The following is a 15223-nucleotide window of genomic DNA, read 5'->3' as shown; positions in this document are numbered from 1 at the left end:
GGAAGTGTATAACACTATTTGGAAGCAAAACTTATAAACACTTTGATGAAACACACACAGTATTTGCAATACTTGCTGAAAAGTATTTTCAGAGCAATTTTCTCTCCCCTCACCTTAACTCTATATTTAATAATCTCTTTGTAATTAAACCACTTTTTCTCTGTCTCCATGTCTCTTGTAAATGCTATTCATTGACCAGGAAGGCCCTTTCATTCTTGGTGCATCAAGAAATTTAAGACTATGTATTAAGATTCAATAGAAATCCCATATGATCTTATGGACCTTTCTAGATGCTCAGTCACAAAGTCAAACTTTCTGCCTTTGTTCTTTCACAGCACTTCACTGATTTGCTTGCGACAGTTTCTGTCTCTCTACCTCACTTGGCTGGGAGCTCTTGTAGAGGAAAGAGTGATTTTTCATTGAATTCCCAGTACCTCACAGACTCCTCTGCTTATATAAATCAGTTAATACGACTGAATGGAGAGATGGATCATTCAGTTGTCGTAGTCATCGGCACCTGCACTTATGCCTTCTATTAATACTGAATTATTAATCTATTACTTTTTCATGTTAGTGTATTTCTGTAAGTGTGTCATGGTCATGATTGATCAATCTTCCATATGTCTGTTATAATGTATACTTTTACCAGGTATCCAGCCAAATGTTTAAGGCCACATTCTTACTACCTTATCTCTCTTGGGGAGATACTGAACAGGTTTCCTTAGCCAAAACTGAGCTACTACTCTAACCAACCACTTAAGACATATAGGATGCCAGTAACTTAAATACTATGTATATCCTTAATACAAGCTGTACTGGACTTCTCTGAATGTTTACCTATAGCCCAATAGAGGTCACAGCTTGTATATATTGATCACATAGTACTATTCATTATTCTAAACCATGTTACAAACTTGTGTTTCTTAAGAAAAACTACAAAGCTAAACCTTACCGTCAACACTCTGAAATCATGATTTTGTTCTGCTATATCACTACAACCTAGTGGAAAAACTTCATTTGTGTTTTAGTTTCAAATTCTCTTTTCAGCATGTCCATAGACCATATAATTGTCTTTGCAGCTATAAATTTAAGGAGTTTTTTATAAAAAAAAACATTGAATACTTAGCCCAGTTTCTGGTGACATGATAATTTTTCAAATAGAAAATTATCATTTATTGGGTTTATGACAGAAATTATCAAAAAAGTAGAAAGATTATTTTTATTCCCATGCTCTATGTAGGATATAATTGTAATTGTTATCACTTACTTTGTTTGTAGTTTCTAAAGTTACTTATTTATTTTATTTTGTATGTGTGTTTTGTTTACATGTATGTGTGTATCATGTGTAGATTGTGCTGTTTGTCATTTTATTGACATTTTGAAAAATCAAATGACATTAAATTATTGTGCATTAAAGTAGAAAACAAAACAGATCCCAAAGTATTAGTGCTCAACCAAAAAGTTTATCATATTTATTATTTATTATAATAAATAAATTCAGTGGGTTTCCACTTGCAGAATGTGAGTGAGAGACGAGTTATATATATTACAAGTGCGACTTGATCAATAGAGATGCTATCATCTTCAGAATGTCTTTCAAAATCTTTCTGGTACCAAATTTCAACTTCCAGGTGAGATATAACATTACTGTATTCTTGTGGACAGATTTCCGTGGCTAAGTTTGGACAAGGGCACACCTCTAGCTACATCGGACTCTAGATTATCTAGACAATCCAGAGGAAAGAGCGCTACAGAATCAAAGGAAATGCTTTCAAAGATGAATGTGCCTTGTATGCCATCAGATTACACTTTTAAAGTCACTCCTGGGTGTTATTTTGTCTTTTCTAGTAGGTTATAAATATCTTCATGGCAGATATTCTCCATTACATCCTCATTTCCCATCATAGGTCAGAGAGATTTGGAACTTGGTGTGTGTATTTATTTTCTATTGTTATATAGCAAATGATCATACAAGTAGTGTCTGAAAGCAGTTCGTATTTATTTTCTCCTGGTGTCTGTGAGGTAGGAATATGGGCACTGCACTGAGTGGCTAGGTGCCATGAAGAATGGGAATCAAGATTTAAGGCAAGGCTATCTTTTTATCCCGAGATTTGAATGAAGAGGGGTTTGCTTCTAGATTCACCCACCTTTCTGGCAGATTCACGTTCCTACTGATAGCTCTGTTCTGTGAAGAATTAAGAATTTAAGGCAGCTTGTGTTTACTTTCAAAACCAGCAATAGAAAATCTAAATCAACATTCTTCACAAGACGGAGTGTTACATGATGTGAGATAATCACAGGTGTAACAACCCAACACCTTTGTCATATTGCTGATGAGCTAGTTACAGGCCTTTCTCACACACAAGGGAAAAGGATGATACTAGGAAGTAAACATCTACAAACTCGAGCCTGTTCAGCACGGTGAGCGGAAAATAGTTTTCTGGTGTAACTCGAGTTCCCCTCAATGCCCATCTTTTCCTAAAGATGAAGAGAGGGTTGAAGAGCTGGAAGAGGGTTCTTATTGACCAAGAGCTAATAATAAGGTGCTCACTTGTGAGCTGAGTGCTCAGAAACTGTGTTTTTCTAAGGTTCACAAATTTTGATCTTTAATCACACGATCATCTTCAGAGAAGAAGCCAGATAAAGATGAGACTCTCCTGGACCTGTCGCAAACACACAGTCTCGTTCCTGTTCGTCTTTCCTTACATGGCGTATTTAAAACCATGATGTTTTTCTAAACTTGTTTTTTTTCCAGACTCTCTTTTTTCTCTGCTCTTTATTTAATTAAGGTGAAACTAATTTTTCTTCCTCCTTTATTATCTTCTTATTTGACAGTTTTTCCTTTTTACTTCTGATGGACTCTTTTATCTTTGGGGTGTGTGTGTGCATGTGAGTGTTTGTGCTTGTGCGTGTGTGTGCGTGCATGTGTGTGAACATTCATGCATTTGGAGGCCAGGAGGTTATCCCTGCATGTTTTCTGCTGTGTCTCTTCATCTTATTTTTTTGAGGCAGGGTCTCTCACTAAATATAGCACTCACATATTTGGCAAGTATTGCTGCACAGGGAATTCCAGGTATTCTCCTGTCTCTGCTTCCCCTGCGAGAGGATTTTAGGTGCCTGCCACAATAGCTGGCTTTTTATGTGGGTTCTGTGGACCTGAACTCAGGTCCTCATGTTCATTACAACAAGCACTTTTCTGACCAAGCTATCTCCACAGTCCCTCGGGTGGGCTTTTAAGACAAGCCCACAAAACCTGTTCCAGTGGAAAGTCGCAAGGCACACACTAGAGTGAAACTGCAGCCTACAGGATTAATTTGCTTTGTGGATACTAAGCACTTCTCCACTTCCTAACTTTCTTTACCTGTGATATCTCCAGAAAAGTGAATGAAAGGCTGAAAATCTAGGCTGTTTATTTATATGCCAGCTCTGGTAAAGGCTTCCTTCCTGGCTGCCCTGACCTGTCTCTTTTAAGGACCAACTGTGAGCTTTCTGTGCTTAATTTGGTCAGGACATCTATGATACACTCCCACAGCATAAAGGCTCAGAGAATCAAACTGAAGGAAACAAGGGCTCTAAAAGAGTCATATTTCTAGAAGGGAAAAACGAAGACTGAAGATATTTTCTGCCTCTGTGGACATCTAAAAATACAAGGATACTCATTCCAGCTGGCTCAGTCTTGGAACAGTGAGGGCAGTATGGAAGAAAAATGTGTGGTGCTGAGCTGTAGCGATAAAGGGGCAAAGAGGTCTTCTGTGGAATCAGTGAAGCTTTCCTAAAGCATTTCTTTCTATAGATTAGCCCACCTATATCTTCAAGGTTCATATCACTGTTACTATATGGTAGGACTTTGTAATAATGGGTTGTTGAAAAGTAGAAGTAGGTCTCAGGGCTATTTTGCAACTTTTGGTTTTGTAAAATTATTTTTAATAAAAAGTAATAAATGGAGAAATAAAAATACTGAACTGAAAAGCAGTGCCCCTTTCAACAAACTTACAAGGGGTGACGTGGGGCGGGGGGCGGTCCACCAATTTCTATAAAGAGACATGTCTATTCCTTCTTTAATAAAGTAAGTAAACACATGTGAATTGCCTACTGTTGTCTTAATTAGGCTGAACTTCTCCATTTGGTATCCAACTATACAGCGTCTGCTACTTCAATCACTTTAGCTGACCTTGATTCAGCCATAACTCCACACCATGCCCCAGGGGTGCTCTGCATCATTGAATTGGAAGATTAAGTCTTTGGTAGTAGAGAGCTACATGCATCCTGCTCATGATATTCGGAGATTCATTCCAAAGAGGAGCAGGCTGGCAGGCCGAGAGTATTACAGAGTAATACCAAAGTGAGCCTGACCACTGGAATGATCCCGCACCTCTTCCAGTAGCAGGGTAACTGGGCTCACACAGAATCACTTGTTTCTAGTTCTTAGCTCCTTTCATACAGCACTGAGGTGAGCAAATACGTTGTTGTCAGCCTGTTGAATTAAGAGCCCCGTATTTAAACTCAGCTCTGTTTGAGCTTGATTTTTGTCTGTGCCACTTTGGAACTCTATGACCTTGAGCAAAGTGATGAGGCTCTGCGCAGTCCAGTTTCACACTCTGTTATACGGGATGGATCCTATTTAATTCATCTGGCTCCCAGCAGTTGTGAATGACTTCATGTATGTGAAATATTCAATACTGGACTTGGTAGCTAGTGCTCCCTCCATAAACGTAAGCTCTTATCATAGCCATAATTGCTCTTGCACTTTGCAGTATCCCATGACTCCCTGACTTCAGCTTCATGGTCATTGAGGGATATCTTAATAAGAAATGAATCCTATCTATTCCTTGTAAAACAATACCTCGCTTTCAGGAGACATACTCATCACCCTCTGCAATCCTACTCACAAAGGGAGAAAAAAACAGAGTTCTGCTTTATCATCACCTCAATGTTCTGACCTTTGGGGCCACGGCTTACTTGATTTTCAGGTAATTGAATTACTTCCCTGGAGAAATACTCCAAATTCAAGACCATAACCATGATTGTAATAAATAATATGCCATTGTTCATTTCAAAATTAGTAAAAGAATAGCTTTTAAAATGTTTTTGCCTCAAAAACAAGCACAAATGGTTATGGCCTTGTTAATTAGCTTTATTTCATTTCACCATGTAAATATTTACTAAAACATCATTATTGTACAACCATAAATACATGCAATTTTAATTGTTAATTAAAAATAAAATTAAAAATAATAGACTTCCTTGTTTCCAACTCTTTGAAAAATCATAATTCAAGCCAAATTTTTAATCTCTCTGTGAACTAAAGGTCTTGAAAAATGAAAGCGAGAAAGCAATAACCTCCAAAAAGACAAAGGAAAAGAAGGATGGGTTGGTTGGATGTATTCCTACTATGATGTCAGCTTAGGGTGCACAGCAGTCTGTGTTGTTGAAGATGTAGTTCTCAGGCATGTGGGGTATTCTATTTAGCATAATTCTCACAGAACCATCAATCCAGTTGCATTGACTAAGACAAGCTTATCCCATTAATAGGAAAAAAAATCCTCCAAATATCACTTTATGGCCTGAGAGAATTGAAGTGACAGTAGAATTTTCCAAGTTTTCTTGTGGCAGGAGTGGATCTGGCTGGGATAGGTGGGATAGGTTGATATTGAGCAGCACCTGAACAATCAGTTGGAGATATACTATATAACATTAGAATTGGACTCTTGATGGGAAGTTGAGCAGACATGCATATATTTATTTGGGCAAAGACTGTTGAAAACAGGATTGGTGGCGGGTTAGGGAAGGGGTTTGTAGGAATTATTGTGTCAAGAATCAGAAACAGCTAGGAAGTTGTCCCATTGTGGCCAAAAAGAGTTGTTTTCACCTGTGCATTCAAGATTTTTGCTTCCTTTGTTGGTAAATGATCAGGATATATATTTTCTATATGCTACCAGAGAAATGAAAGACTCTGGAATGGAAGGAACTCTAGCCTATAGAAGTAGACTTCGGGATTTAGAAAGAAATAAAAGAATCTTTTGTGCTTAAAATCATCTAGAAGTAAACAAAAGAGTTGATTTGAAAAATACTCTCATCTTTAGAGTACCCCTATATCGATGTCTCAGATATGTTCACTCAGCTGAAAGCATTTGCCCTTCTTTTCTGATGGGCGTACCTAGTGTGCAAAAGATTTGCCTTGAAGTCTTTTAGGGGACTAAAAGACACTCTAGACTATCTATGTATCAAGCCAGGATGACATGGAGCTAAAAGACAAAGGAAGCTACTGGTGAGTATCTATTCCTACCTCATCTGTGTTCCTTCTAGAGCCCCCCGGAAGTGCAGGATGCTAAACAAGATATGTTCAGTGTTCAGTCTTGAGTTAGTCAAAAAAAAAAAAAAAAGAAGGTTGTTCAGCATGGAGTTTCATACTTGGGACTCTGACACTTAGGAGACAGAGGTTGGAGTATCATTGGATGCTTGAGGCTAACTTTAGCTACGGAGCTAGTTCTATGTCATCTTGAAGCCTGTTGGTTCTGGATTTAGAAAATTCTTAATAATTCATTTTCAAAGAAAAAAATGGACAAAGAACAAAAAGATAATCTTGAATTGGAAAAATATCCACCTGTATTGAAGAAAATTTTGTTTGAAAGTCAGATGAATTCTACTTCTATGGGGAAAAGACCACACGTTAGTGATGTGAAAGTTATATTAAAGATCTGAGTTCCCAGCATGCCTTTGTGGAAAACCCTGTGGGAACAGCTCCTGGAGATGGATAAAGAAGCTTAAGAATACCCCCATACCCTCCACTACTATCAGAAAAGCAATGATCACAGGAAAATCAGGTGGCCATAGAGTGGCATGACTGAGTCTGTCTGGTGGAAGCATTGGGTGGTAACTCTGTGTTCAGTTTTCTGGTCTTTGATGTGCAACATTTCATGAGGTTGTTAATTGAGGTTCTTCCCACCGGCCAGCTCCCACTGTTAGTGGCAGACTGCACCAGTTTGAAGCCGGTCAGTCTGGATGCCTTTTGATTTCAGGAACTTGAACTTGCTATAGGCAATTTTGTGTGCTTCACATTCATAAGGTCAACTAATCACAAATGGAAACTTATTGGGGAGGTGGGGTTGTAGCTCAATGATATTCACTTAGTATGCAAAAGGGTTGAATTTTCAGCATCACAAAGAAAAGAAAATTAATATCATATAGTATATTTTAAATAATTATATTAAGTTAAACAATATTAAATGATCGTCTATAAAGGTTTAATTATATTAGACAAACATTAAATATAAAATATGTTTACAGAGTACATTATTGTTATTCAAAAATTATAATGGCTTTGAACATGTTCAGACTTCTTTGTTACTGTTCCTTAAACAGTACCATGAAATGAATGTTTGCCAAATTATAGATTATATTAGGCATTGTAAAGAACCCAGAAACAATTGTGCATGGGTTATATTGCTGAATCTTATTTTATAGAAGGGATTTGAGCATCCATGGATTTTGGTATCTATGTGACTCCTGGAACCAACCTTTCACAGATATTCAAGGGTGACTGGGCTTCCAAAACTGCCCTTTTCCTCTCTCCTACCAGAGTTTCCTCAGTAAAACATCATGAACTTGCCCTACCTACATTAAAGCTCCTTTGTCAAGTCAGTAGTGAACTCACTACAACTGTTCTGCAGTCCAAATCCCATTCTCCCTCTGATTTGGGGCCTGCATAAACTATTCTTCCAAAGACACTCTACCAATACTTTGCATTTATGGAAGTTTTTTTTTTAAAACACCCAAGAATAATCCTAATAACAGATAGCTTTTAAAATACCACTTCAGAATGAAAACCACCAGCGGGCAAGGATGTGAAGACTGCAGAATGACTTCTTAGACAAATGTCACCATGCCACTTTGGGAGACTTTCCTTATATGTCAGTCACCTGATTTGCATTAATTACATGAGGAAGATGAAGGAACTGCTTAGGATGTGACCATCGGGGACATGGTGTATCTTCTACTCCAGGACTGTGCCCAGCCCAGAGCTAAGACTGTATAAAATGTTATCCATCATTCTGATGAAAGTATGAAAATAGATAACTCTCCTTTAAGTGACAGATTGATGTTGAAGCCTCAGATCAAACGCTGTAATGAAACACCATTTTGTAACCATCCAGAGAACACTTATGCAAAATATAATGTTCATCACATAGAAATTTATTAATTTCAATATTAACAAATTGGTTTAAAAAGGCTAGTGGTATCGAAGCAAGGCCTATAAAATGTCCACCACACTGAGAGGTGTGCTAAATATGTCTCTATTCATCCGTTTGTGCTCGCCCACACACCTTCATTTACCAACATAATCCCCCTTCCAACTTCTCTCCAATGGAAGCCACCACAGACAAGAGACCACATCTCTACAATCGTTCCTACGTGGCAGGACACATATTAAATTTTACAAAGAAGATAAGGGGAATGTTTATAGATTTATATGTCTGAAAATATAAATATCACAGAACATCTTAGCTTTCCCGAAAGGAAGAGCCATATTGAGAAGATATGAGTTTGCAGGTAAGTTGCTAAAAGGAGATGAAGCTAGTATGACCCAGGAGGAAAGGTTAAATGGATTAGGTGGGTCTGAGTTTGCTGAGTACTATGAGAATGGTACATGAAGAAGAAAAGGCAACAATCCATAAGGGATTTATGTACTATATGTTTTCTGAGATGCTTAAAACATTCGAATATGATCTTTAGTAATCTGATATTTTCCACGGAACATACTGTTTCTTATCTTCTAATGACCATTGATAAAATGGGCTTCAGACATGTGCTGCTTTTATGTCTCTAGGTGGGAGAAATGCTGTCCAATACTATCCCAAGAACCAATGGCGCATTTAGGATGTGAATTCAGAATGTCTAACAGCATGGATATTTACCATTCACTAATCTACCCTTCACCACGAGTTCCCAGAGAGAGCAATTGTTCTCCCTGGTACAGCCAGGGAATAATCCGTCCTCGGCACTGGAGGCTGCACAGAGCAACGAATAAACGTGAATAAAAGACAAAACCAGTTCTACAATATAAATGACACATTCCATTAATCCAAGTGGCTCCAAACGAACCAATTCCATTCAATAGCGTTTTTACATGCTGAAGCTCTATGGGCTGGGATACATCGTGTACTGTCAGTTTGTCAGGAGAGTGGACTGCGGTGCATAATTACGAGTTCTTGTTCAGCACTTCAGGAGCTAATCAGAGCAAGGGAGAGAATCTGTAATTTGCAAATGTGAAAAGACGGAGGTTATGTGGAACTAATGGCTCTTCTGATAACACTCTTGTCACCCCGTCATAGGAGGGTGGGGAAAGATGCCGCAGGATGATCGGACCTTCTGTTTAGCCACTGGATTGCAAGGAAGCTGCCCCACTGGCTGCACCTAGGGGATATTTCCATGGTCCATGCTATTCAAAATGTAAAACATCATATGACAGTAAATTAATATAGACATTTTAAGGGACAATGCATAATCATGAAATAATGTACAGGACAAATTAGTGCAAGAAAATACAGGATAAAGACAGAAAATAAATATATCCTGATACAAATAAACATTTCTCTCGTAGGAAAGACTAAATAAGGAAAGATAATTCGTAGCACATAGATAGAAAGATGATAGATACATACATACATACATACATAGATGATAGGCAGATAGATAGACAGAGAGATGATAGATGGATGATAGATAAATGGAATGTGTATCAGTGGTATATGCATATATGTATCTGTGTATATGACCATCTGGTAATCACGCAGACTGGTTGCAGAATCATCTGTAGATATGACACTCTGGAAAGATGCCTTTTTCTACGTCATTCTTTGTTGAGGGCAAAGTGCTGAAGCACACACACACAAAGATGTCTTTTAACTCTATGTTTGCAGATGTAACTCTTAGTTCTATAGCTGACTCACTGTGAACTCTAGGCAGAGGTTAGCATCAGAGGTCTTTGCTTCTTTATTCATAATGAGAGTCTCTGAGGCTTGAGGAAGATGGCTCTGCAAAAAGGAATATATAATTGTCCCCATTTCTAAATGAGCTTCGTGAGAAGCAGACTTTTAGATAGAGTTTAGCATGCAGAATGCTTTTTAAGAAGTCACCCTGACATCCATACCTGTGAGAAGCAGAATGAAGTATAATGGGGTACAAGAAAAGAATTTGCTGTAGACCCAAGGAGAGCTCCAAACAACCTCACAAAGAGGTCTGAGGTGACCAGAGCCCTTCAGAATTGTCCCATGGGGGACTTAGAAGGACAGGCTTTTATGTTCCTACCATTATCAGTCAGAAGATATAAGCTGTTCCAGGAAATGGGTGTAGGGAGTGGCTATGGGTAAGAGCCAAGACAGGTAGTCTAACCCTGAAGACATTAACAACCTGCTGACTTGTGGGAGGCAGGGTCCTCCAGAGCATCCCCAACAATAAGAACTAGTTTCTTCGATGGCCGTATTCTTTAGCTCCTCTTCTTTCCCTCTTCTCACTCTTCTTGGCCTCTCTCCTCCTCTTTTATTTCAAGTTTGTTTTACTTTACAAAATTAAAGCTCTTTATGAAACAATCCAACTTCTATCCCTGTGATAAAGTACCTCGTGTGCTCCAAGTTTGAAAAAAAAAAACAGCTTTTTTGCTGTTAATGGAGGATGACACTTTGACAGATGAGCGAGCACCTCTGCACGGTCTTACTGGGGGAAATATGGATGGAAGCAGGTAGCTGTATTTATCCTGGCATTAAATGCATAAGCTATCCAAAGAGGCAGCCGCTTCCCTTCTGGGAATTTGTGTGCTTAAATCAAGGCTGACAAACTCAATACACACATTTGGGCAAAAGACAGCTTGGCTAAAAGTAAGAGAAAGACCAACAGGGAGAGCACAGTACCTTGTAGACTGTGACCTTTTCAGCTAAATTGCCCCGGGAGAAAGAGAGCCTTATTTTAATTTACAGACATCTCAAAACTCCAGTGAGCCTGGCTTCTCATTCTTTTCCTCTGAGCCACTCCAAAGCTTGGGTCTTTGCAGATCAATTAAGTCATTAGCTGTCCATCTAATGAAGGCTAGTCTCCAGGAGCTGACTGAGCCAGCTGACCTGCCCCAACAGTACAAAAGCCACAAGGCTATGAGAGTTTAGAACAAATGGCAATAAGCCACTAGGGTTAAAGGCCTCCAGTTAATGCTGCCTCTTTTCCAGCAGCTCAAATCACTATCCAGGTCTGAGGGAAAGCAGACACGGGAATCAATTGAGAAGTCTGTAGTCACAAGAAAGTGCTCAGATATTACTTAAAAGCCCAAATGTCACTGACCGCTCAAGTCAAGGGAGAGGTTAGTGAGCTACTGCGCAGGAAATTGATGTGCATCCACTTTGGGTAGCATGGTTGAATTCTTACAATTATCTCTCCTAGGTAAACCAATGAGGGATTTCTAACATTCATACTCAATTTATTTCTTAAAAATTTGAAAGGTAATATAGACCCCAAGAGGAACAAAACAGCATTGAAGACTTCCTCCATTTCTGTTATTTATTTCACCAAGAAACCATCTAGTTAAGTAGTTTTGTATTCTTTCGGCATCGCCTGATATGCTTACCAACAACCGCAACTGTGTCGGCTCCGATGCTGGTTCCACTGTGCTTCCTGCTTACTGAACATTCATTACAGCATCTGATTTTGGCCGTTAATATGTCCCAGAACACAGGCAGCTTCTGTACCCTTTGCATATTTAACCATTTCTCTGCCTTTGTGATACATCAGGTTAAACTTGCAGAAGCTTTAGTTTCCATGTGCTTCTGAGAATGTGTGTGGGATACAGTCTCGTAAGTAACATCACTAAGTTAAGAGAGATTTGCCTTTGTAGTTTTAATAACTCCTAGACATGCTTAGTAAGTATTCAAATTCACAGACAAATTTAGTAAATGGAAGCCCCTCCCCACACCTCACCAACAGACCAGGCTGACAGTTGCTGGAAAATGTATCAATGAAATATGTGAAAATGGAGGTTCAAATGAATTTTACTTTTCTTGTTCCTATTATGAGCAAGGCTATATATCTTTTTATGTGCTCACAAGGCATCTCTGCAGATCTTTGAATTAAATGTTGTTATATTTTCCTGTTTTTTTTCTTTTTTTTGTAAATTTGTTTCCTTTTATGGGCCTTTTATTTATCTATTATTTATTTAGTATATTTTTATTTTTGGGCTACTTAGGAGAATTAATTGACTCTACGTTGCAGATTGCAAATTCCTTCTTACTCTCCAAGTTTTATTTTTAAAAATGTTATTATTTTTGCTTGCTTTGTGATTTGCTAATAGCCTTTGTCTCTGACTTTGTAGTTTCACGAGGTTGAATTTATTGTGTTGGAATTTTGACATTGCGTTCAAAAGGAGACCTTTTATGTCCTACAACTTTAAACCAATCTTGTATTTTCTTTTACACTATTTTGTTTTTAATTCCTTACACTTATTTTTGGAATTTAATCCCGGTAGAGAATGTGAGTCATCCAACTTTATTTCAAGATGCCACCTAGTTCCTCTAGAAGCAATCTTTATGTCACTGTGTCCTATTTATACCTCATTTATGACATTTTAAGTTTCTGTTTTGGACTTTTATTTCATTCCATTAAATCAGTTTGACCATGTGTATTTTCCAATTTTTTAATCTGCTCAATAAACTCAAACTCTAGCAGGCCAAATTCTCCCTTATCACTCATCTCTCAGATTTGCTTTCGTCCTTCCTTCCTTCCTTCCTTCCTTCCTTCCTTCCTTCCTTCCTTCCTTCCTTCCTTCCTTCCTTCCTTTCTTTTTTGTTTTTGTTTGTTTGTTTGTTTGTTTTTCGAGACAGGGTTTCTCTATGGAGCCTGTCCTGGAACTAGCTCTTGTAGACCAGTCTGGCCTTGAACTCACAGAGATCTGCCTGCCTCTGCCTCCCAAGTGCTGGGATTAAAGGCCTGTGCCACCACTGCCTGGCCTCTCAGATTTTCTGATATTTTTTAAGCCTACATATAAATTTTAGAATCATTTTCTTTAGCTCAATAAATGTATAAATTGATAGATGAAAGAAAATACTTAACGGATAAGTGGAAAAGTGATAGCATTGAAATAATTTATTACTAATGGAGATAATTAATCTAGGAGAATTATGAATTTTATGACCTTAATTGACGTTTGTATCTAGGGATGCATTTTCCTTTATTTAATTTTTTTTACATTATTTTGTTAGAGTTTCACATTTTGTTGTTAGGTATGTTCCTACAAGATTTTCCTTTCGTACCTCATTTTCAACGACTCCTCACCGTCACCTTCTAGTGGAAGCCATGAATGAAGGCCCAGTTTCTGCACTCTGCCATCTTCCTGATTCTTCACTACTTGTTTGTTTGTTTCTTCCGAGCACCCTGTGTGTGAAGTGGTAGGATAAGCGAAGAATTTCTCACTCTCTTCTCAGCTTCTTAATTTTTCATTTCTCTTGTTTAATCTCACTGGCTGATAGCATAACACTGATATTGTATTGATATAGCCTAGCTTCTGTCCTTTGTAAGAGGAGTTCAGTGTTTCCACAACAATCATGAAGCTGGCTTTGGAAAGAGAGTCCAACGATCTGGTTCTTCAATAACCAAATAATTAGAAATGTTTTATAATGTGGGACTGGGTTCATCTTGCAAATTTCATCTTTTTCTATGCTCTCAAGCATCATTGAATTAATGTAGCATTGGAATCTGCTCTCCAAAGGGTTAGAATGATTTCCCTATGAAATTTTTGCATCCCCCTGTTGTCTTTTCTGAGAGAGGCTCAGGTGGTTGAAAATTCCTCAATTTCAATTATGAAAATGGATGTGTTTGATTTTGCATGTCCTTTTGAATTATCTTTATGCAATTGTGTTCTATGAGAATATTCTCCACTGTCCTGAAGAACTCTCATATATGTATATAGAATTAGCCAAAAGTATTTTCTTCACAATGTTTGTATTACTTACCTACCATATTTTAGATTTTGCATATGTGTTGATATGTTCTCTTTTCAAATTATAAGTTTTAAATATATTGGTTTAACTATTATTTTCAAGTTTAAAACTTCATTTCCATTGCAAGATGGCTCTGTTTACTTATCCTAAATGTACTTTGCCTTTAAAACTTGTGATGAGACTGGAATGGTGGTTCTGCAACTAAAAGCACTTGAGGCTCCTTAGGTGAACTCAGGTTTCTTTCCCAGAACCCACAGGACTGCTGACAACTGTCTGTTAACTCTAGTTCCAGGGGAGCCAATGCTAACTTCTGACCTCCATAGGCACTGGAGCATGGGGTATACACAGTTACATGCAGGCAAAGCATTCACACCCATGTCAAATATTGAATTGGTTTTGTTTCTTTTCTTTTACAACTACTTCAAGACTAGGGATTTTCCTAGTAGGCACTGTTTTTGCTGTTTTCCATATAACTTGCTATGCAGTGGTTTTGTTTGGGTGTCATTGTTGTTTGCTTTTAATGTAGTACTTCTATATCTTTATTTTTCTAGGCAAGTTTTAAAATTGGTTTTCCTCATCAGCAGGTGGTGTTGCATGCTTTAATCCCAGCACTAGGGAGACAGAGGAAAGTGGAACTCTGTGAGTTCGAGACCAACCTGGTCTACAGAGCAAGTTCTAGGACAGCCAAGGCTACACAGAGAAACCCTATCTCATAAAGAACTAAAAAGATAAAAAAATAAATTGGTTTGCCTCTTACTTGACCCAAGAATTTATAAAGATCCTTTAAATTCTCATAATAAGTCATTTCTCTGATTTTAATTGTAATATCTGGTGTTACATGCTAATAAGAAAAAGTCCTATTATATTTCTTTCCTGGATAAGAGAACTTTTAGTTGTCTTTGTGACTGTATTTGATTGTTTGTGATCGTGACAAGGATTGTTAAAAATCATAGTTTATTTTCAAAGCATAAAGCTGAGTTGCATTGCTTGATATATTGTAAGTTAATTTTTCTTAATTGATATTTGTGTCAATTATGTCTTTACTTTTTACTGCCTCATCTGCCATTAGAAATGCAAAGTGGGGTAGAAGGCATCACTCCAATAGGTACTGCTTAGATCTTCAGCTGACTCTGGAATTTTTAATTTTCTGAAGGTGATTGCTGTGTTCTCTGCTTCATAGCTGGTGGTGATTCTGAACCCATCAAGTTTTGCCTTTTTTTATTTTGTCAGTATCTCCACAGCACTTG

At 37.9% G+C, this 15223-nt stretch overlaps 1 protein-coding gene across 50 annotated transcripts in view; it reads left to right on the top strand.

The window, feature by feature from the left end:
* The window catches only part of Nrxn3 (neurexin 3), a 1550418-nt gene that overhangs the window by 1234930 nt on the left and 300265 nt on the right, over positions 1 to 15223 (top strand). The window lies entirely within an intron of this gene.

This window comes from Microtus pennsylvanicus, chromosome 14 (assembly GCF_037038515.1).
Source record: "Microtus pennsylvanicus isolate mMicPen1 chromosome 14, mMicPen1.hap1, whole genome shotgun sequence".
In the NCBI taxonomy this organism is placed as follows: domain Eukaryota; kingdom Metazoa; phylum Chordata; class Mammalia; order Rodentia; family Cricetidae; genus Microtus; species Microtus pennsylvanicus.
The sequence above is the reverse complement of the archived record's forward strand: the minus strand, read 5'-3'. Positions and strand labels throughout refer to the sequence as shown.